This window comes from Trichomycterus rosablanca, chromosome 10 (genome assembly GCF_030014385.1).
Source record: "Trichomycterus rosablanca isolate fTriRos1 chromosome 10, fTriRos1.hap1, whole genome shotgun sequence".
NCBI classification, from domain to species: Eukaryota; Metazoa; Chordata; class Actinopteri; order Siluriformes; family Trichomycteridae; genus Trichomycterus; species Trichomycterus rosablanca.
This window is the reverse complement of record NC_085997.1, coordinates 9,785,157-9,806,692: the sequence shown is the minus strand read 5'-3', so window position 1 is coordinate 9,806,692 and position 21,536 is coordinate 9,785,157. Positions and strand designations below refer to the sequence as shown.

Below are 21,536 nucleotides of genomic sequence, written 5' to 3'. Positions count from 1 at the left end.
ATTGGGTGGGTAAACATGGAGCCGGCGTTGAAAAGCCTGAGTTGGCAGCGGTGGGATTTGAACCCACGCCTCTGAAGAGACTGGAGCCTTAATCCAGCGCCTTAGACCGCTCGGCCACGCTACCACTGGGTAAGGTGCTGATCGAAACGAGCAACTACGTATGCAATTTCTACATGCATTTTCCAATAGAAGTCAAAGAGGTTGCAAGTGCAGTCGCCACACTTGTGATAGCTCAGTCGGTAGAGCATCAGACTTTTAATCTGAGGGTCCAGGGTTCAAGTCCCTGTTCTGGCAAGTTGTTTCTTACTGCATTAGGTGAGCGGTAATGTCCCGTACTACATGGTTTGTTTAGAATGATGAAGAATTTGTAGTTTGTGAGATATTTCTAAGTAAAATAGCATGTACTTGATAAGCTTGAAATAATTGCACACTGCATGTGTAACATGTTCTCCACACCAACTAGTTGTTTTAAACAGACTGTGGTAAATAGAGGACTGTTTAAATCTATATTTATGTGCAGCCTAATAATGCACTGAGTTTTAGATATTAATACCTACATTATTTATATAATATATATATATATATATATATATATTTATATAAAGCAAGCCTGAATAGCTCAGTCGGTAGAGCATCAGACTTTTAATCTGAGGGTCCAGGGTTCAAGTCCCTCTTTGGGCGAGTTGTTTATTACTGCATTAGGTGAGCGGTAATGTCCCGTACAACATGGTTTAATTAGAAAGTTCAAGAATTTGTACTTTGTGAGATGTTATTAAGTGAAATATCATGTACTTGATGAGCTTGAAATAATAGCACTCTGTGTGTGTAACATGTTCTCCACACCAACTAGTTGTTTCAAACAGACTGTAGTAAATAGAGGACAGGTTAAATCTATATTTATATTTATATATTTATCTATATTTATATTTATCACTGGGCCAGTGATAGCTCAGTGGTTAAGGTACTGGACTAGTAAACAGAAGGTTGCCGGTTCAAGCCCCACCACCACCAAGTTGCTACTGTTGAGTCCCTGAGCAAGGCCCTTAACCCTCAATTGCTCATTGTGTAAGTTGCTTTGGATAAAAGCGTCTGCTGAAAATGTAAATTTATGTGTAGCCTAATAATGCGCTGAGTTTTAGATATTAATACCCACATATTTTTTGTTGCCTTAAAGACTCACTTAAATCCTGATCTAACTTTTGAAGCTGCGATTAAGCGATGCCGCAACGAGTTTCATATTACATGATACCCTTAAATAATCATAATGTATCTGCACTGGAGAATGCGGGCATCGATCCCGCTACCTCTCACATGCTAAGCGAGCGCTCTACCATTTGAGCTAATTCCCCTTACGATGCTCCCTTGTTCACATTTTGAAGGTTGTGATATTACTTTAAACTTACCTTTTCTTTTTCATGTAATTACTGATATTTTTTGGATCTCTGCTGATATCTTGTGGGCCATATTGACTAATCAGTGAAAATGAATGTTTCCTTGTATAATAAAACCATTATGCTTATTTAGCTTTAATTAGCTTTAATTATTAAATAGTTAATAAGATAGTGATGGTGAAACTAAAAACCTGTAATTACCATCACTAAGTGTTTTTACCATCACAACAAGATATGTGTTGGTAATGACATGTTGAGGTAATGACAGTTTTTACTTAGGAAAAAAGTAAACAGCTAGTATACAATGTACTTTACATACATTTAAATAATGTGAACATTTCAATTGTAAAATACTGCTGTAACAATGTAAATAGACGCTGAATAAACATACTTTATGATCAGGATGAATACATGTTTAAATTTCTCACACTTATAGAGATCAAAAGCCTGGATCCTGGCATCCATGCGGATGTTACTTTGACACGTACCACCTACCTCAGCATTGTTGCAGACCATGTACACCCAGTTAATGCAAACTGTATTCCCTGATGGCTGTGTCCTCTGAAGAAGTAAACTTGCATAAAGCATGAGATGTCAGAAGTGGGATTCGAACCCACGCCTCCAGGGGAGACTGCGACCTGAACGCAGCGCCTTAGACCGCTCGGCCATCCTGACATGCTTGCGAGGGTCTAATGCCAATTACCAACAACACCCCCACATGGCCAAAGATTTATACAAAGTGCTGAATCTTTTCACATTATTATGTATGTTAGAGGGTTAAAGACATAAATTTGTATGAAGCACTAGCAGTCAGAAGTGGGATTCAAACCCACGCCTCATGGGACACTGTGACCTGAACTTAGCGTTTTAGACCTCATCCTGACTAGCTTGGGTACCATCGACACCACCATTTGTACGAACTGCTTAATCTTTTCACATTATTATGTATGGTAAATTTACTGACTGTAACCCATTTGCTGCACTGTACACTTTGTCACTAGGTTGTAAATCATATATGAATCGAAAGGGAGCCCCATATGAGATCTCCAACTGACCAAATAATGTTTTTGGGTGGACCATTGTTAGCACTGTACGGCACTAGCATGTTAGGGTGTGTTGTCTCTGGTATGAGTGTATTAGGTACAGCCTTCTTGTTGGGTTTTTACCTGACTGGATTATTTGTTAATAACTCAAACCCTGTTTGTGCTGGTTGTAGGCTATTCAATCGACCACTAGATGTGTAGTGTGTATTCGTGTTTCCTTAATTTCGTTGTGTTCTCCCTTAATGTAATTGCGTTCCACCTTAAAGAATTTGTGTTGTCTCTTAATATATTCGCGTTTTTCCTTATTGTTGTTGTGTTGTCAGCTTTTGTTTGTTTTGTAAATGTTATTGTGTTTTAACTCAGCGGGCCACCGTAATATAGATGGCATAATATGAATACAGTTAGAAAGTAAAACGATGTCGCATGCTGACCTGTGTGGAATGCAACTAATGTATGTAGTACTAAGAAGTGTTTCTTAAGGGTTTTTTTTGGTGTTCTTGCTGGAACTGTTCTACAGGACAACGTATGTTAAAATTTGTAATTCAAGTCACGTCCTTGTGAGGGTTAAAGAAACTTGCAGAGCCCGGGTAGCTCAGTCGGTAGAGCATCAGACTTTTAATCTGAGGGTCCAGGGTTCAAGTCCCTGTTTGGGCATGTTGTTTCTTACTGCATTAGGTAAGCGGAAATGTCCCGTACTACATGGTTTAATTAGAAAGTTGAAGAATTTGTACTTTGTGAGATGTTATTAAGTGAAATATCATGTACTTGATAAGCTTGAAATAATAGCGCTCTGTGTGTGTAACATGTTCTCCACACCAACTAGTTGTTTCAAACAGACTGTAGTAAATAGAGGACAGTTTAAATCTATATTCATGTGTAGCCTAATAATGCACTGAGTTTTAGATATTAATACCCACATATTTTTTGTTGCCTTAAAGACTCACTTAAATCCTGATCATAATTTTTGATGCTGCGTTTCATTAAGCGATGCCGCAACGAGTTTCATATTACATGATACCCTTAAATAATCATAATGTATCTGCACTGGAGAATGCGGGCATCGATCCCGCTACCTCTCACATGCTAAGCGAGCGCTCTACCATTTGAGCTAATTCCCCTTACGATGCTCCCTTGTTCCCATTTTGAAGGTTGTGATATTACTTTAAGCTTAACTTTTCTTTTTCATGTAATTACTGATATTTTACTGGATCTCTGCTGATATCTTGTGGGCCATATTGACTAATCAGTGAAAATTAATGTTTCCTTGTATAATAAAACCATTATGCTTATTTAGCTTTAATTAGCTTTAATTATTAAAGAGTTAATAAGATAGTGATGGTGAAGCTAAAAACCTGTTATTACCATCAGTAAGTGTCTTTACCATCACAAGAAGTTATGTGTTGGTAATGACATGTTGAGGTAATGACAGTTTTTACTTAGGGAAAAAAGTAAACAGCTAGTATACAATGTACTTTACATACATTTAAATAATGTGAACATTTCAATTGTAAAATACTGCTGTAACAATGTAAATAGACGCTGAATAAACATACTTTATGATCAGGATGAATACATGTTTAAATTTCTCACATTTTTAGAGATCAAAAACCAAGGTCCTGGCATCCATGTGGATGTTACTTTGACACGTACCACCTACCTCAGCATTGTTGCAGACCATGTACACCCTTTCATGCAAACTGTATTCCCTGATGGCTGTTGACTCTAAAGAAGTAACTTTGTATAAAGCTTGAGATGTCAGAAGTGGGATACGAACCCACGCCTCCAGGGGAGACTGTGACCTGAATGCAGCGCCTTAGACCGCTCGGCCATCCTGACATGCTTGCAAGGTCCTTATGCCAATTACCAACAACACCCCCACATGGCCAAAGATTTGTACAAAGTGCTGAATCTTTTCACATTGTTATGTATGTTAGAGGGTTAAAGACATAAATTTGTATAAAGCACTAGCAGTCAGAAGTGGGATTCAAACCCACGCCTCATGGGACACTGTGACCTGAACTTAGCGTTTTAGACCTCATCCTGACTAGCTTGGGTACCATCGACACCACCATTTGTACGAACTGCTTAATCTTTTCACATCATTATGTATGGTAAATTTACTGATTGTAACCCATTTGCTGCACTGTACACTTTGTCACTAGGCTGTAAACCATATATCAATAGAAAGGGAGCCCCATATGAGCCCTCCAACTGACCAAATAATGTTTTTGGGTGGACCATTATTAGCACTGTAACGGCACTAGCATGTTAGGGTGTGTTTTCCCTGGTATATGTGTATTAGGTACAGCCTTCTTTTTGGGTTTTTAACTGACTGGATTATTTATTAAGAACTCAAACCCTGTTTGTGCTTGTTGTAGGCTATTCAATCCTCCATTAGATGGAATAATATGAATACAGTTAATATTGCGTTAGAATCTAGCAATAGAACACGAGAGGGAGTGTGTTATCGTGAATAACATCACGGCTGTGATTCGGTCGCAGCCGTGATGTTATTCGCGATAACACATGACCTCAAGTGTTCTATTGCTTTTATACAACAGTTTTTACAAAATAAAGAAAGAAAATAAATCAAAGAAGCCCTGAATTTCATAATAAATATGCTTTAATATTGACAATACCTTCCGCCAAAAAGTAGTTCCACAACGAATATAAAGTTTAACACTACGATCGGGAAAAAGGTCTGTGTTGCCTGCGTGCGCGTTTGTGTGCATGAAGCTTGTCGTTACTGGCAATGCGTCAGCGGAGTAATACAGTTGTGGTGTGAAAAGGCTGTGCTGTTATCACGAATATCAGCACGGTTAGAACGCTTCTCAACCAATCAGATTGTAAGGTCGGAACTAACTGTGGTATAAAGTAAAACGATGTCTGTTTCTATCACAGTTTCATCGCATGCTGACCTCTAGAATACAACTGATGTATGTAGCACTAAGAAGTGTTTCTTAAGGGTTCTTTTTGTGTTCTTGGTAGAACTGTTGCTACTTGAAGAACCCTTTAGTAGAATTCAAGGTTCTTTGCTAACTCAATTTGATTTTTATGGATTTTTTTTTCTCTTGCCACATATAAATGCACATTACATTTTAATGACTGGAAAACAATCGTGCAAAATTCTCCTCCAGAGATGTTTTTCTTTGTGTGTAAACAGCAACAGCCTTCACCTTTAAAGCACCTTTAAAACCCCCTTTAGCCTTTTGTAAATTGTAATGTACTATCAGAGCGTTGATGCTGCATTATAAAGTGAGGGTGCAACGTGTTTAAGCTCACATACTCTTTTCTGTATTATACCTTGCTTTTAAACCATCACAGACTCTATTTATCGCAGCCTTTAGGACGATCTAAACACAATCAAAACTGTCTTTGTACCACTGATAGACTGACTTAAGGGTTGATGCTGCATTTTAAAGGGAATGTCGTGAGTTTCAGCTGTTCATCTTCTATGAAGCAGTTTCACCAGAAGAAAAACCATTAAAAAGTCACGTACCGCTACTTTAACAAAAAGTCATTTCAGATAAAACTCCGAGACATTTCAAAATTGGAGAATTATAAGTTATTGTGTGTTTGTGTAGCCCAATTAAAATTTGGGCATAACTAATATTTTGTTTATGTTAATTTATAACTAGTAAATAAGTTGTTCTTATTTGTTCTGTAAATAATGTTCTGGTTGTTTTATGCTGTTTAAAGTAAAGTGTATGTATAGCCCTCCCTTGATTTATTTTTAAGCCAATCAGCATGAACTGTCACAGGTCGGGAAAAGAGCGGGAGAAAGTGGGTGGAAAAGAAGAAAAAAGTGTCATGTAAGCGGGTAAAACACCTGTTTAAGATTTATCTCTCTTGATGCGTTAAGACAAACGGACAGTGAGTCTTATATTAACATCTTGCAGTCGATTAGTGACATTGTTTATGCTGTATCAGCCGTGAACTTCGTCTCTTGAGTTTACGCGCATGGACATTGAAGGCAGTACGCTTCCTCAGCAACTGTGATGATTACAGTGGATTAAAAGCATCGGATAAACTCTGATTGTTTCATCCAAGATCAAAAGGAAAAAGACTGGTGGATTTTTTCTGTTTCATCCATGTAAACAAAGAACGTGGACAGCTCCACCACAACCGACCAAATATACTTCATGATCTGTGCTGATTGGGACTATTAGGTTGGATCAGGCCTGCAACGGTAATTTTGGGTACCCTTTTTTTAGTTAGTTATTTACCTAACTTAGGAGGGATTGATAATATTTTGAATATTACTGATGGTAATTTTAGTGAATCTGTATTATGACATTTTTGTAAAATATATTGGGGTTTGAAATGCATATTAATGATTGTGTAAATGAGTAAATAGTTAATTTGTTTAAGTATTATTAATGTGTACAAGTTTGGTATGTGAGTCAGGGATAATGTTAATACAGCTACTGTAAATAGTTTTTTCGGTTTAAATAAGAGTATAGCTTAAATATAAAATAATCGTAAGTACTGATAAGTAGTGGCCCTTTTAAATCCTTACATTACCACAAAGAAAGAGATTTCTTAAACAAATAAAAGAAGTCGGGGAGCGCTTTCCAAATACAGCCAAGGGTGCTAGGGGGCGCTACATTTGTCAATTTAAACAAGTCAAAAAAGGTCTTTAAACCAAACGATTTGAGTAAAAATAGAGCATAACTGTCACTGTAAAACTTACAGACTGACCTAATGTTTGATGCAGCGTTTCAGTGAGCAACGACTTTTATATTATGTGTTGCCTTTAAGTGATCATAATGTTTCGGCATTGGAGAATGTGGGCATCGATCCCACTACCTCTCGCATGCTAAGCGAGCGCTCTACCATTTGAGCTAATTCCCCTTACACAGAACCTTCCTTTAGGATTTGTAAATTGTAATGTACTAACAGAGTGTTGATGCTGCATTATAAAGTGAGAGTGCAACGTGTTTAAGCTCACGTACTCTTTTCTATATTACGCGTTGTTTTTAAACCATCACAGACTCAGTTTATTTAAAAAGTTGATCTTAGCCTTTAGGACGAACAATGTGAGGTCTTTTATGAAGTGCATTTTTTATTTTATTTTGTTGGACCTGTAGGAGATTGTCCTGTTCTTGTTGCAGCTCTGCTGGAGGGTTATTTTCTTGGTGTTTGTGGTGGTGGTGGTGGTGGTGATGGTGGGGCCTTTGTTCCCATTTTGGTTTATTTAGTATATGATGTACTTTACATCCATTTCAATAATGTGAACATTTCCATTTTTGTCGTAAAATACTGCTGTAACAATGTAAATGGACGCTGAATAAACATACTTAAATGGATATTTAAGTATTTAAGTACATATTTAAATGGATGTAAAGTACATCAAATAAACCAAAATGGGAACAAAGACCCCACCACCACCACCACAAACACCAAAAAAATAACCCTCCAGCAGAGCTGCAACAATAAACAGAGCAAGATCAGGATGAATACATGATTCAGTTTCTCACATTTTCAGTGATCAAAAGCCTGGGTCCTGGCATCCATGTGGATGTTACTTTGACACGTACCACCTACCTCAGCATTGTTGCAGACCATGTACACCCTTTGATGAAAACTGTATTCCCTGATGGCTGTGTCCTCTAAAGAAGTAGATTTGTTTAAATCATGAGCTGTCAGAAGTGGGATTCGAACCCATAAACTGCTTAATCTTTTCACATTATTATGTATTGTAAATGTACTGACTGTAACCCATCTGCTGCATTGTACACTTTGTCACTAGGCTGTAAACCAAAAATCAATAGAAAGGGAGCCCCATATGAGATCTCCAACTGACCAAATAATGTTTTTGGGTGGACCATTGTTAGCACTGTAACGGCACTAGCATGTTAGGGTGTGTTTTCTCTAGTCTGAGTGTATTAGGTACAACCTTCTTGTTGGGTTTTTAACTGACTGGATTATTTATTAAGATTAATTATTATTCATTAAGAACTCAAACCCTGTTTGTGCTGGTTGTAGGCTATTCAATTGTCCACTAGATGACATAATATGAATACAGTTAGAAAGTAAAACGATGTCTGTTTCGAGCAAAGTTTCATCGCATGCTGACCTGTGTGGAATACAACTGATGTATGTAGCACTAAGAAATGTTTCTTAAGGGTTCTTTTAGGTGTTCTTGGTAGAACTGTTTCTACTTGAAGAACCATTTAGTATAATTTAAGGTTCTTTGCTAACTCAATTTGATTTTTATGGATTTTTTTATTTTGCCACATATAAATGCACATAACATTTTAATGAAAAGCAACGCATAATATAGAAAAGAGTACGTGAGCTTAAACATGTTGCACCCTCACTTTATAATGCAGCATTAACACTCTGTTAGTACATTACAATTTACAAAGGGTAAAGGAAAGTTTTGTGTAAGGGGAATTAGCTCAAATGGTAGAGCGCTCGCTTAGCATGCGAGAGGTAGTGGGATCGATGCCCACATTCTCCAGTACACAAACATTATGATCATTTTGCAATCTGTAAAGATTGTCAGTACAATGTCAGTAATGCCCTATTTACGCTCAGTTTTGTTTACATACCTTTTTTGTTTTGTTTTGACAGAAACGCATAAACTTATAATTTTTTATAATGTTTTATTATTTGATACTGTTACAATTGATACATTATAAAGTATTGTACATATTTAAGTTCGGTGGCATAATTGGCCATAGCTTGCTTTTAAAAACGACCACAGTGCGCCATCTACAGGCCATTCTTGGTACGTCTTGTTAAAACGTAGCCAATGTAAAACTGGTGCCCACACTTCTGTGGCTTGGGATCTACTATTTCAGTCAACAGGTCATCGGGATCTACTTTTTAAAAAGGTTGGCCTCATCATTTTTCAAGAATGCTTTAAAGCTTTTTTTAAATGTGCTTCATTTGCCTGTATTGATATTCAGCATTACAGGGCAAGCGTGGGTCCAGTGTCACAAACACCGGGCTCGAGACAAAAATACACCCTGGACAGGGCGCGTCAAACCACCGCAAAGCATCACACACTAATTTATCCACTCACTCACACATACAGGTGCAATTTAGAGCAGCAGTTACACCTACTGGCACGTTTTCATACCCGGAGGAAAGCCACGCATACATGGTGAGTATACACCGATCATAACATTAAAACCACCTCCTTGTTTCTACACTCACTGTCCATTTTATCAGCTCCACCATATAGAAGCACTTTGTAGTTCTACAATTACTGACTGTAATCCATCTGTTTCTCTACATGCTTTTTTATCCCCTTATTTATGCTGTTCTTCAATGGTCAGGACTCTCCCAGGACCACTACAGAGCAGGTATTATTTGGGTGGTGGATCATTCTCAACACTGCAGTGACACTGACATGGTGGTGGTGTCTTAATGTGTTGTGCTGGTATGAGTTGATAAGACATAGCAGCGCTGCAGGTTTTTAAACACCTCATTGTCACTGCTGGACTGAGAATAGTCCACCAACCAAAAACATCCAGCCAACAGCGCCCTGTGGGAAGTGTCCTATGACCACTGATGAAGGTCTAGAAGATGACCAACTCAAACAGCAGCAATAGATGAACGATCGTCTCTGACTGTCTCTACAAGGTGGACCAACTAGGTAGGAGTGTCTAATAGAGTGGACAGTGAGTGGACACGGTATTTAAAAACTCCAGCAGCGCTGCTGTGTCTGATCCACTCATACCAGCACAACACACACTAACACACCACCACCATGTCAGTGTCTCTGCAGTGCTGAGAATGATCCACCACCTAAATAATACCTGCTCTGTGGTGGTCCTGTCAATAATTGTAGAAATTGAAGGTGCTCCTATATGGTGAGTGGAGCTGATAAAATAGACAGTGAGTGTAGAAACAAGGAGGTGGTTTTAATGTTATGTTCTAACCTGTTGCATTTCTCAAAATGTCCACTAGGTGGAGGCAAACCGCAAATTACAAAAACAGTGACCACATTTCATGTAAATCACGCTGACCTGTTAGAATGAGGTGCAATGTACCAATATGCACTGTGCGATCGACTGCTAGATCGTGGTCGACGTACTGGGCAGCCCTGGTGTATAACAACAGCAAACTGTAATGAGTGACATTATGAGCTTTAATTAACATATCCTCCCGAGACCGAGCAATTCATTTTTGTCACCTGTGGGGACACATGTCCGAGATCTCTAACTCAAGCACCATTAATGCAATCCATTTGAGTACTACTGTACTTTATAGAGTATGCCCTGGGCTTTTAATTAAGTCAGTCTGTCAGTGGTACAAAGACAGTTATGATTTGTTTCAGTTCGTCCTGAAGGCTGCGATAAACGTTTCAAATAAACCGAGTCTGTAACCGCTTAAAAGCAACACATAATATAGAAAAGAGTACGTGAGCTTTAAAACATTGCACTCTTACACTCTTGCACCCCTGGCCTTCATAATGGCTATGGAGGTCATCATCAGGGCCTCAAGATGGGTGGTGGGGAGTGAGCGAGCTAAGAACGGGATCCGCCTTCCACCTATCCGAGCATACATGGACGACATGACCACTCTGACCACTACTGCAGCATGTACCAGGCGGTTACTTGGTAAACTGCAGGAGAACATAAAGTGGGCCCGGATGAAAATCAAGCCGAACAAGTCACGAAGTATTTCAATAGTCAAGGGACAGCTAAAAAACATGAAGTTCTACATTGGTGACGACCCAATACCAACAGTGTTTGAGCAACCTGTCAAAAGCCTGGGCAGATGGTACAACGCAAGCCTCAAGGACAAAGACCAAGTGCAGCAGGTAAGGCAATAAGAAATGGCTCGGTGTCCCACGCTGTATGACTTACATGAGCCTCTATGGCAAAGGGGTCCTGGAACTGCCTATCACGAGCCTCACCGAAGAGTACAAGTGCGCTAAAGTAAGACTCCAGATGACTTTGAAGGACTCCAGAGACCAGACCATTAGCAATACTGCTCCACCCCTGATAACTGGACGGAAATGGACACCATCCGACACGGTGCAGCATGCTACGTCAGCCCTGAGGCACAGCGATATTGTAGGGCATGTCCAGTTGGGAAGGGGAGGCTTTGGCCTTACGGCAAGTAAGCCAACCTGGCATAGGGCCACAGCATCGGAGAGGAGGAAAATGGTGGTTGAGGAGGTGTGCCGTCAGGAGGAGGCAGAAAGAAGGACAAAAGCTGTCTCGCTTGCCAAGCAGGGACAATGGATGAGGTGGGAAGGCTTGGAGAGAAGAAAGCTCAGCTGGAGGGAGCTCTGTGAGATGGAGGCAAGCAACATCAGCTTCATTATCAGAGCCACGTATGATGTGCTCCCATCTCCAAAAAACCTCCACCAGTGGGATGGCGAGGCTCCAACCTGTGCCCTCTGCCCAACTCCAGCAACTCAAACACATCTTGACCGGCTGTAAGACCAGCCTCACACAAGACCGCTACACATGGAGGCACAACCAGGTCCTCAAGAGTCTGGCAGCAGCTCATGAGAGCAAGAGGAATGCCATCAACTCCTTGCCCAAGAGAGCAACCAGTTCCATTACAGCCCCAATCTTCATTCGGGAGGGACAGGAAAAGCCTAGCCATCCCCCTACTAAACAAGAAGCTGGACAGCTAGCCATGGCCCGGGACTGGAAGATGCTAGTCGATATTGGCCAGCAACTAATTTTTCCACCTGAGATTGCAGCCACCACCCTTAGGCCAGACTTGGTACTCTGGTCCCCTTCATTGAAGTCTGTATACATCACAGAGCTCACAGTTCCATGGGAGAACTCAACAGAAGAGGCCTATGAGCGCAAGAAACTGCGCTACACAGAACTGGCAGCAGATGCTCAGATGGAATGCGAAAGTCTATCCGGTTGAAGTGGGATGCAGAGGTTTTGTGGCTTCTTCCACCATCAGGCTGCTGAAAGAACTTGGCATCCATGGACAGGCTCTGCGACAAACAATTAGATCAGTCTCTGAAGCGGCCGAAAGAAGCAGCCAGTGGATATGGATCAAGCGGAAGGACCATTGCTGGGCTCAAAAAGCATCGACAGGACCCGCTCACTAATTTCCCCCACACCCCATCCCTTTAGAGAACCCAGGTCACAGCCCTCCAGGAGGAGGATGAACAAGGTATACGATTAGCGCTAGGCTTGACTCGAGGAAGAGGACACCACCTGCCTTGCATAGTCCCGTGGGCTGCGCCACTTAAATAACCAGGCAATTCTCATGATTGGACATGGGACACAAGCTCAGGTTTGATCACCATGTAGCTGGCCACCTTTGATGAGGGTGTTTAGTGTTGAAAGGCTGAAACACCCCTTGATTCAAAGGTACACTACTGATGATGTGTCTTGAAATTTACATCTTTCCACATCTGAGATACAGCTCTCGCAACACCAAGGCAAACCTCATGTGCATACCATTTACTGGCACAATGGACAAGTTTACCATCACGTCCGGTGTTTCATGATTCAATGCAGCATCAGCGCTCTGTTAATACATTAAAATTTTCAAAGGGTAAAGGATGTTTTTTGTAATTAAAAACTAAGACTAACTAGGTCTAAGATTTGTACAAACTGTTGTATCATTCTTTTCACATTATTATGTATGGTAGAGGGTTAAAGATGTAAATTTGTATGAATCATGAGTTGTCAGAAGTGGAATTCAAACCCACACCTCCAGGGGAGACTCCGACCTGAAAGCAGCGCCTTAGACTGCTCGGCCATCCTGACTAGCTAAGTCACCCTTAACACCACACCCACCCCCACCCCCACCCCCACCCCCACCCCCACCCCCACACCCACCCCCACACCCACCCCCACACCCACCCCCACACCCACCCCCACACCACCCCAACGCCACACCACACCACCCCACACGGACTGGATTATTTCTTAAGAACTTAAACCCTGTTTGTGCTCGTTGTAGGCTATTTAATCGTCCACTAAATGGCAAAATCTGAATATAGTTATTGCTAACTCAATTTGATTTTTATGGATTTTTTTATTTTGCCACATATAAATGCACATAACATTTTAATGACTGAAAAACAATCGTGCAATTGATACAGTAAAAAAGGTAAAAAGTGAAAAAAAGGAATCATTTTGTAATTTACCTGCAAAATTCTCCTTCCGAGATGTTTTTCTTTGTGTGTGTAAGCAGCAACATACTTCACCTAAAACTTTATATAATCACCTTCAAGAGAGCCAAAACAGAAATAAAAAAAAATTATATTAATTGAAGTTTTACAGGACAACTTTTGTTGTACAAAGTTTGTAATTCAAGTCACATCCTTGTGAGGATTAAAACTGGTTGCAGAGCCCGGATAGCTCAGTCGGTAGAGCATCAGACTTTTAATCTGAGGGTCCAGGGTTCAAGTCCCTGTTCGGGCGAGTTGCTTCTTACTGCATTAGGTAAGCGGTAATGTCCCGTACTACATGGTTTATTTAGAAAGTTGAACAATTTGTACTTTGTGAGATATTTCTAAGTGAAATAGCATGTACTTGATCAGCTTGAAATAATAGCACACTGTATGTGTAACATGTTCTCCACACCGACTGTTTGTACGTCCAGCTGTTTCAAACAGATAGAGGACCGTTTAAATCTATATTTATGTGTAGCCTAATAATGCACTGAGTTTTAGATATTAATACCCACATATTTTATGTTGAATGACATGCATCATAATTTTAGTTCTTGCTTCACAGAGCTGCTTTGTTATTGCACTGCACTAAAAAGTTGGTATATCCTGCACTATTTTGGCCCCTACATAATGCAGCATCAACCCTTAAGTCAGTCTGTCAGTGGTACAAAGTTACGATTTGGTTCAGTTCGTCCTAAAGGCTGCGATAAACGCGAGTACGTGAGCTTAAACACGTTGAACCCCCACTTTATAATGCAGCATCAATGATCTGTTAGTACATTACAATTTACAAAGGTGAGTTAAAGGCGAGTTCTTTATACGGGGAATTAGCTCAATTGGTAGAGTGCTTGCTTCGCGTGCGAGAGGTAGCGGGATCAATGCCCGCATTCTCCAATGCAGAAACATTATGATCGTTTAAAGGCAACACGTAACATCAGACTCCTTTCGTCATTGCTCACTGAAACGCTGCGTCAAAAATGAGGTCAGTTTTCGCTCTATTTTCATTCATCGTTTAGTTTAAAGACCTTTATTAATTTTTTTTAATTGACAAACATGCAATAACTTTGAAACAATCTTGAAACAAATCTTTTCACATTATTATGTATGGTAGAGGGTTAAAGATGTAAATTTGTATAAAGCATGAGCTGTAGCTGCACGCATTCAGTTTAAAACACTGATGCTCGCCTACAAAGCCAAAAATGGACCAGCCCCAAGCTACCATCGTGGTCTAATCAAACCCCGCTCTGTACCACGCAACCTCCGAGCCACTAGTCTCGCTCGACTTGAGCCCCCACCCAGGACTAAAGGAAGACAAGCATCAAGGCTCTTCTCTGTTCTAGCACCCAAGTGGTGGAATGAACTTCCTCTGTCTGTCCGAACATCTGAGTCTCTTGCTGTCTTTAAAAAACGATTAAAAACTCACCTTTTTACTAAGCACTTAAGCTGACTTGTACTTATTTACTAACATTTTTTTTTCCATTTCCAAAAAAAAACAAACAAAAAAAACACTTCTAACAGGTTTCAGCAGATTTGTGTTCTTTGACTGTTGTTTACTAAAACTTGAGAAATGAAATGTTTACTATGGAAGCACTTCTGTAAGTCGCTCTGGATGAGAGCGTCTGCTAAATGCAGAAAATGTAAATGTAAAATGTTAGAAGTGGAATTCAAACCTACGCCTCCAGGAGAGACTGCGAACTAAACACAGCGCCTTAGACCACTCAACCATCCTGACCTGCTTGCGTATGGTCTAATACCAATCCCACAACACCCCCACGTGAACTAAGCTTTGGCGGAACTGTTGTATCTTTTCACATTATTATGTATGGTAGAGGGTTACAGATCGCAGCACCTTAGACCGCATCCTGACTAGCTTGGGTACCGTTGACACCACATCATATATCAATAGAAAGGGAGCCCCATATGAGCACTCCAACTGACCAAATAATGTTTTTGGGTGGACCATTCTTAGCACTGTAACGGCACTAGCATGTTAGGGTGTGTTTTCTCTGGTATTAGTGTATTAGGTACAGCCTTCTTGTTGGGTTTTTAACTGACTGGATTATTTGTTAATAACTCAAACCCTGTTTGTGCTGGTTGTAGGCTATTCAATCGACCACTAGATGTAGTGTAGTGTGTATTCGTGTTTCCTTAATTTCGTTGTGTTCTCCCTTAATGTAATTGCGTTCCACCTTAAAGAATTTGTGTTGTCTCTTAATATATTCGTGTTTTTCCTTATTGTTGTTGTGTTGTCAGCTTTTGTTTGTTTTGTAAATGTTATTGTGTTTTAACTCAGCGGGCCACCGTAATATAGATGGCATAATATGAATACAGTTAGAAAGTAAAACGATATCGCATGCTGACCTGTGTGGAATACAACTAATGTATGTAGTACTAAGAAGTGTTTCTTAAGGGTTTTTTTGGTGTTCTTGCTGGAACTGTTCTACAGGACAACGTATGTTAAAGTTTGTAATTCAAGTCACATCCTTGTGAGGATTAAAGCAGCTTGCAGAGCCTGGATAGCTCAGTCGGTAGAGCATCAGACTTTTAATCTGAGTGTCCAGGGTTCAAGTCCCTGTTTGGGCGAGTTGCTTCTTACTGCATTAGGTGAGCGGTAATGTCCCGTACAACATGGTTTAATTAGAAAGTTCAAGAATTTGTACTTTGTGAGATGTTATTAAGTGAAATATCATGTACTTGATAAGCTTGAAATAATAGCACTCTGTGTGTGTAACATGTTCTCCACACCAACTAGTTGTTTCAAACAGACTGTAGTAAATAGAGGACAGGTTAAATCTATATTTATATTTATCACTGGGCCAGTGATAGCTCAGTGGTTAAGGTACTGGACTAGTAAACAGAAGGTTGCCGGTTCAAGCCCCACCACCACCAAGTTGCTACTGTTGGGTCCCTGAGCAAGGCCCTTAACCCTCAATTGCTCATTGTGTAAGTTTTAGATATTAATACCCACATATTTTTTGTTGCCTTAAACTCACTTAAATCCTGATCTAATTTTTGAAGCTGCGATTAAGCGATGCCGCAACGAGTTTCATATTACATGATACCCTTAAATAATCATAATGTATCTGCACTGGAGAATGCGGGCATCGATCCCGCTACCTCTCACATGCTAAGCGAGCGCTCTACCATTTGAGCTAATTCCCCTTACGATGCTCCCTTGTTCACATTTTGAAGGTTGTGATATTACTTTAAACTTACCTTTTCTTTTTCATGTAATTACTGATTTTTTTGGATCTCTGCTGATATCTTGTGGGCCATATTGACTAATCAGTGAAAATTAATATTTCCTTGTATAAAAAAACCATTATGCTTATTTAGCTTTAATTAGCTTTAATTATTAAATAGTTAATAAGATAGTGATGGTGAAACTAAAAACCTGTAATTACCATCACTAAGTGTTTTTACCATCACAACAAGATATGTGTTGGTAATGACATGTTGAGGTAATGACAGTTTTTACTTAGGAAAAAAGTAAACAACTAGTATACAATGTACTTTACATAAATTTTAATAATGTGAACATTTCAATTGTAAAATACTGCTGTAACAATGTAAATAGACGCTGAATAAACATACTTTATGATCAGGATGAATACATGTTTAAATTTCTCACACTTATAGAGATCAAAAGCCTGGATCCTGGCATCCATGTGGATGTTACTTTGACACGTACCACCTACTGTACCTCAGCATTGTTGCAGACCATGTACACCCAGTTCATGCAAACTGTATTCCCTGATGGCTGTGTCCTCTGAAGAAGTAAACTTGCATAAAGCATGAGATGTCAGAAGTGGGATTCGAACCCACTCCTCCAGGGGAGACTGCGACCTGAACGCAGCGCCTTAGACCGCTCGGCCATCCTGACATGCTTGCAAAGTCCTAATGCCAATTACCAACAACACCCCCACATGGCCAAAGATTTGTACAAAGTGCTCAATCTTTTCACATTATTATGTATGTTAGAGGGTTAAAGACATAAATTTGTATAAAGCACTAGCAGTCAGAAGTGGGATTCAAACCCACGCCTCATGGGACACTGTGACCTGAACTTAGCGTTTTAGACCTCATCCTGACTAGCTTGGGTACCATCGACACCACCATTTGTACGAACTGCTTAATCTTTTCACATTATTATGTATGATACATTTACTGATTGTAACCCATTTGCTGCACTGTACACTTTGTCACTAGGTTGTAAATCATATATCAATAGAAAGGGAGCCCCATATGAGATCTCCAACTAACCAAATAATGTTTTTGGGTGGACCATTGTTAGCACTGTAACGGCACTAGCATGTTAGGGTGTGTTTTCTCTGGTATGAGTGTATTAGGTACAGCCTTCTTGTTGGGTTTTTAACTGACTAGATTATTTATTAAGAACTCAAACCCTGTTTGTGCTGGTTGTAGGCTATTCAATTGTCCATTAGATGGAATAATATGAATACAGTTAATATTGCGTTAGAATCAAGAAATAGAACACGAGAGGGAGTGTGTTATCGCGAATAACATCACCGCTGTGATTCGGTCGCCTCTAGAATACAACTGATGTATGTAGCACTAAGAAGTGTTTCTTAAGGATTCTTTTTGTGTTCTTGGTAGAACTGTTGCTACTTGAAGAACCATTTAGTATAATTCAAGGTTCTTTGCTAACTCAATTTGATTTTTATGGATTTTTTTTTCTCTTGCCACATATAAATGCACATTACATTTTAATGACTGGAAAACAGTCGTGCAGTTGATATAGAAAAAAAGGAAAAAGGTGAAAGAAAGGAATCTGTTTGTAATCTACCTGCAAAATTCTCCTCCAGAGATGTTTTTCTTTGTGTGTGTAAACAGCAACAGCAACAAATTGTACCCCCAGCCGTTTCAAACACACTGTAGTAAAAAGAGGACCGTTTGAAACTATAATTATGTGCAGCCTAATAATGCACTGAGTTGTACATATTAATACCCACATATTTTATGTCAAATTAAATGCTTTTTTTTTTTTTTTTCAGTTCTTGCCTTACAAAGCCGTTTTGTTACTGCACTGCACTAAACAGTTGGTATATCCTGCACTATTTTGGCCCTTACATAATGAGTTCTTTCTGTGTTCTGACTGACCTTATTGATGACTGATTCAGTATTATCTTAAAATGACAATCACAAAAAACTGAATAGCTTAGTGTGCAGTGATAACCATTGTTATAGTTGTCATTGTAGCATACACTGTTGCTCAGTTACAGACTAACCCAACATAACACCAGCACAGTCTAGTTTAAACCAAAAGTAGATTTATCTCAGGTGCGTGTAAGTGCAGCATATTCTTTTATTTTATTTAATTTTCATCAAACATTTTTATCTTGGACGGGGTTGTGGTGGGTCATTTTTTACTGGGAATTTCTGGGCGGAGGGAAAGTATACAGTATATACACAATATTAAACATAAACTTTATTCTAAATACTTGTAGTGCTTGTGCCTGTGCTGACTTGATCATTTAGAAACTACACACCCAGAAGCAGCAGCCACCTCACTGGCCTATAGTATGTCATCTATATTTTATTGTTCAGTGTGTTGTACTCGTCGAGTACTTTATGCCAGTTTGTTTTTGGGCAAGACAGTAAGTAAGTCTCTATAGTTCTACCTAATGTTTAGTCATGTGATGTTCAAGTCCATGCAGACACAAGTACTACAATGAGCAATATATAAATATAAAAAGTCATTCGTTTGCATGAATAGTTAAAAGCTAATGAATGGATTGTTGGATGGATAATTGCATTTAGATTCCCTCGATTTTACTTCATGGTAAAAACCCTACACAGACAGAAGAACAAAATAAATAGTATGAAGACCATGTTTTTAACTACAGTGCGTTACAAGTCTAAATGTTATTTACAAGTCCCTACTTAGCTCACGGGAAAATGTGCTTAAAAGTTTGCAATGCTTCTGCATTGGAGAATGCGAGCATCGATCCAGCTACCTCTCGCATGCTATGCGAGCACTCTACCATTCGAGCTAATTCCCCTTACGATGAACCCCCTTTAGCCTTTTGTAAATTGTAATGTACTATCAGAGCGTTGATGCTGCATTATAAAGTGAGGGTGCAACGTGTTTAAGCTCACATACTCTTTTCTGTATTATGCCTTGCTTTTAAACCATCACAGACTCTGTTTATCGCAGCCTTTAGGACGATCGAAACACAATCAAAACTGTCTTTGTACCACTGATAGACTGACTTAAGGGTTGATGCTGCATTTTTTTAGATTAGATTAGATTAGATTAGATTAGATTCAACTTTATTGTCATTACACATGTACAAGTACAATGCAACGAAATGCAGTTTAGCATCTAACCAGAAGTGCAATAAGCAGAAAGTGCAGAATAAACAGTATTTATGATATACATTATTTACAGTGGGTAAATAGCAGTGGTATTAACAGGATCTATAAACTATACTATAAACAAGATATGTAGCTGAAAACAATATACATATTAAGGTGCAGATTAATATTAAGGTGCTATGCAGGTTAAAGTGATTAAGGTGCTATGGACACGATCAAGGAATGAGTACGTAAAAACATAATAAACAGATATATACAGTATTTATGAGATTTATGTACAAATGAGGTATGTACCAGTGAAATACAAAGCGGAAAAAGGATAAAAATTATCATGTTTGTAGTGTGTGTGTGTGTGGGGGGGGAGGAGTCCTTAAGAATGCTGCGAGCTCGACGCAGACAGCGTTTCCTCTGGACGTCCTCAATGGGTGGAAGTGAAGTCCCTGTGATGCGCTGGGCCGTTTTCACCACTCGTTGCAGTGCCTTGCGGTTTGCAACAGTGCAGTTTCCATACCAGACTGTGATACTGCTGGTCAGGATACTTTCTATTGCACAGTGGTAAAAGTTCACCAGGATGGCCGAAGACAGATTGTGTTTCCTGAGTGTCCTCAGGAAGAAGAGGCACTGGTGAGCCTTCTTGGCCAAGCTGGAGGTGTTGGTGGTCCAGGACAGGTCCTCCGAAATGTGGGTCCCCAAAAACTTGAAGCTGGAGACACGTTCAACAGCTATTCCGTCTATGTGGATGGGGTCATGCGTGCCTCCTCCTTCCCTCCTGAAGTCCACGATGAGCTCTTTAGTTTTGTTGTTGTTGAGGAGCAGATTGTTGTCCTCACACCATGTGGCCAGATGCTGTACCTCCTCCCTGTAGGCTGTCTCATCGTTGTTACTGATGAGTCCAATCACCGTGGTGTCGTCAGCAAACTTAATGATGGAGTTGGATCCATGCACAGGCCTGCAGTCGTGGGTGAAAAGGGAGTAGAGGAATGGGCTCAGCACACAGCCCTGTGGTACGCCTGTATTGAGTGAGATGGTGATGGAGTAGGTGTGGCCTGACCTAACATGCTGAGGTCTGTTGGTAAGAAAGTCCATAATCCAGTGACAAAGGGAGGTGTTAATACCCAGATCTCCAAGTTTAGTGACTAACTTGGAAGGGATTACAGTATTAAATGCTGAGCTGAAGTCAAAAAACAGCATTCGTGCTTTTTAAAGGGGATGTCATTTTTCAGCATTTTAAAGGGGATGTCGTGAGTTTCAGCTGTTCATCTTTCATGAAGCAGTTTCACCAGATGAAAAACCATTCAAAAGTCACGTACCGCTACTTTAACAAAAAGTCGTTTCAGATAAAACTCCGAGACATTTCAAAATTGGAGAATTATAAATTATTGTGTGTTTGTGTAACCCAATTAAAATTTGGGGATTACTAATATTTTTGTTTATGTTAATTTATAACTAGTAAATAAGTTGTTCTTATTTGTTCTGTAAATAATGTTCTGGTTGTTTTATGCTGTTTAAAGTAAAGTGTATGTATAGCCCTCCCTTGATTTATTTTTAAGCCAATCAGCATGAACTGTCACAGGTCGGGAAAAGAGCGGGAGAAAGTGGGTGGAAAAAGAAGAAAAAAGTGGAGAAAATAGCGTGATGTGAAAC

The 21,536-nt window shown here is 39.7% G+C and overlaps 8 non-coding genes across 8 annotated transcripts; 4 read left to right on the top strand and 4 right to left on the bottom strand.

The window, feature by feature from the left end:
* Positions 1-42: 42 nt before the first annotated feature.
* Positions 43-124, bottom strand: trnal-aag (transfer RNA leucine (anticodon AAG)). The gene has a single exon. It is a non-coding gene; the product is annotated as a tRNA-Leu (tRNA).
* Positions 125-1,983: 1,859 nt separating this feature from the next.
* trnal-cag (transfer RNA leucine (anticodon CAG)) lies at positions 1,984-2,066 on the bottom strand. The gene has a single exon. It is a non-coding gene; the product is annotated as a tRNA-Leu (tRNA).
* Positions 2,067-3,015: 949 nt separating this feature from the next.
* trnak-uuu (transfer RNA lysine (anticodon UUU)) lies at positions 3,016-3,088 on the top strand. The gene has a single exon. It is a non-coding gene; the product is annotated as a tRNA-Lys (tRNA).
* Positions 3,089-7,215: 4,127 nt separating this feature from the next.
* trnaa-agc (transfer RNA alanine (anticodon AGC)) lies at positions 7,216-7,288 on the bottom strand. Its single transcript has one exon. It is a non-coding gene; the product is annotated as a tRNA-Ala (tRNA).
* A 1,539-nt stretch (positions 7,289-8,827) lies between these two features.
* On the top strand, positions 8,828-8,900 carry trnaa-agc (transfer RNA alanine (anticodon AGC)). Its single transcript has one exon. It is a non-coding gene; the product is annotated as a tRNA-Ala (tRNA).
* Positions 8,901-13,730: 4,830 nt separating this feature from the next.
* Positions 13,731-13,803, top strand: trnak-uuu (transfer RNA lysine (anticodon UUU)). The gene has a single exon. It is a non-coding gene; the product is annotated as a tRNA-Lys (tRNA).
* Positions 13,804-16,063: 2,260 nt separating this feature from the next.
* trnak-uuu (transfer RNA lysine (anticodon UUU)) lies at positions 16,064-16,136 on the top strand. The gene has a single exon. It is a non-coding gene; the product is annotated as a tRNA-Lys (tRNA).
* A 1,217-nt stretch (positions 16,137-17,353) lies between these two features.
* Positions 17,354-17,436, bottom strand: trnal-cag (transfer RNA leucine (anticodon CAG)). Its single transcript has one exon. It is a non-coding gene; the product is annotated as a tRNA-Leu (tRNA).
* Between the last annotated feature and the right edge of the window lie 4,100 nt (positions 17,437-21,536).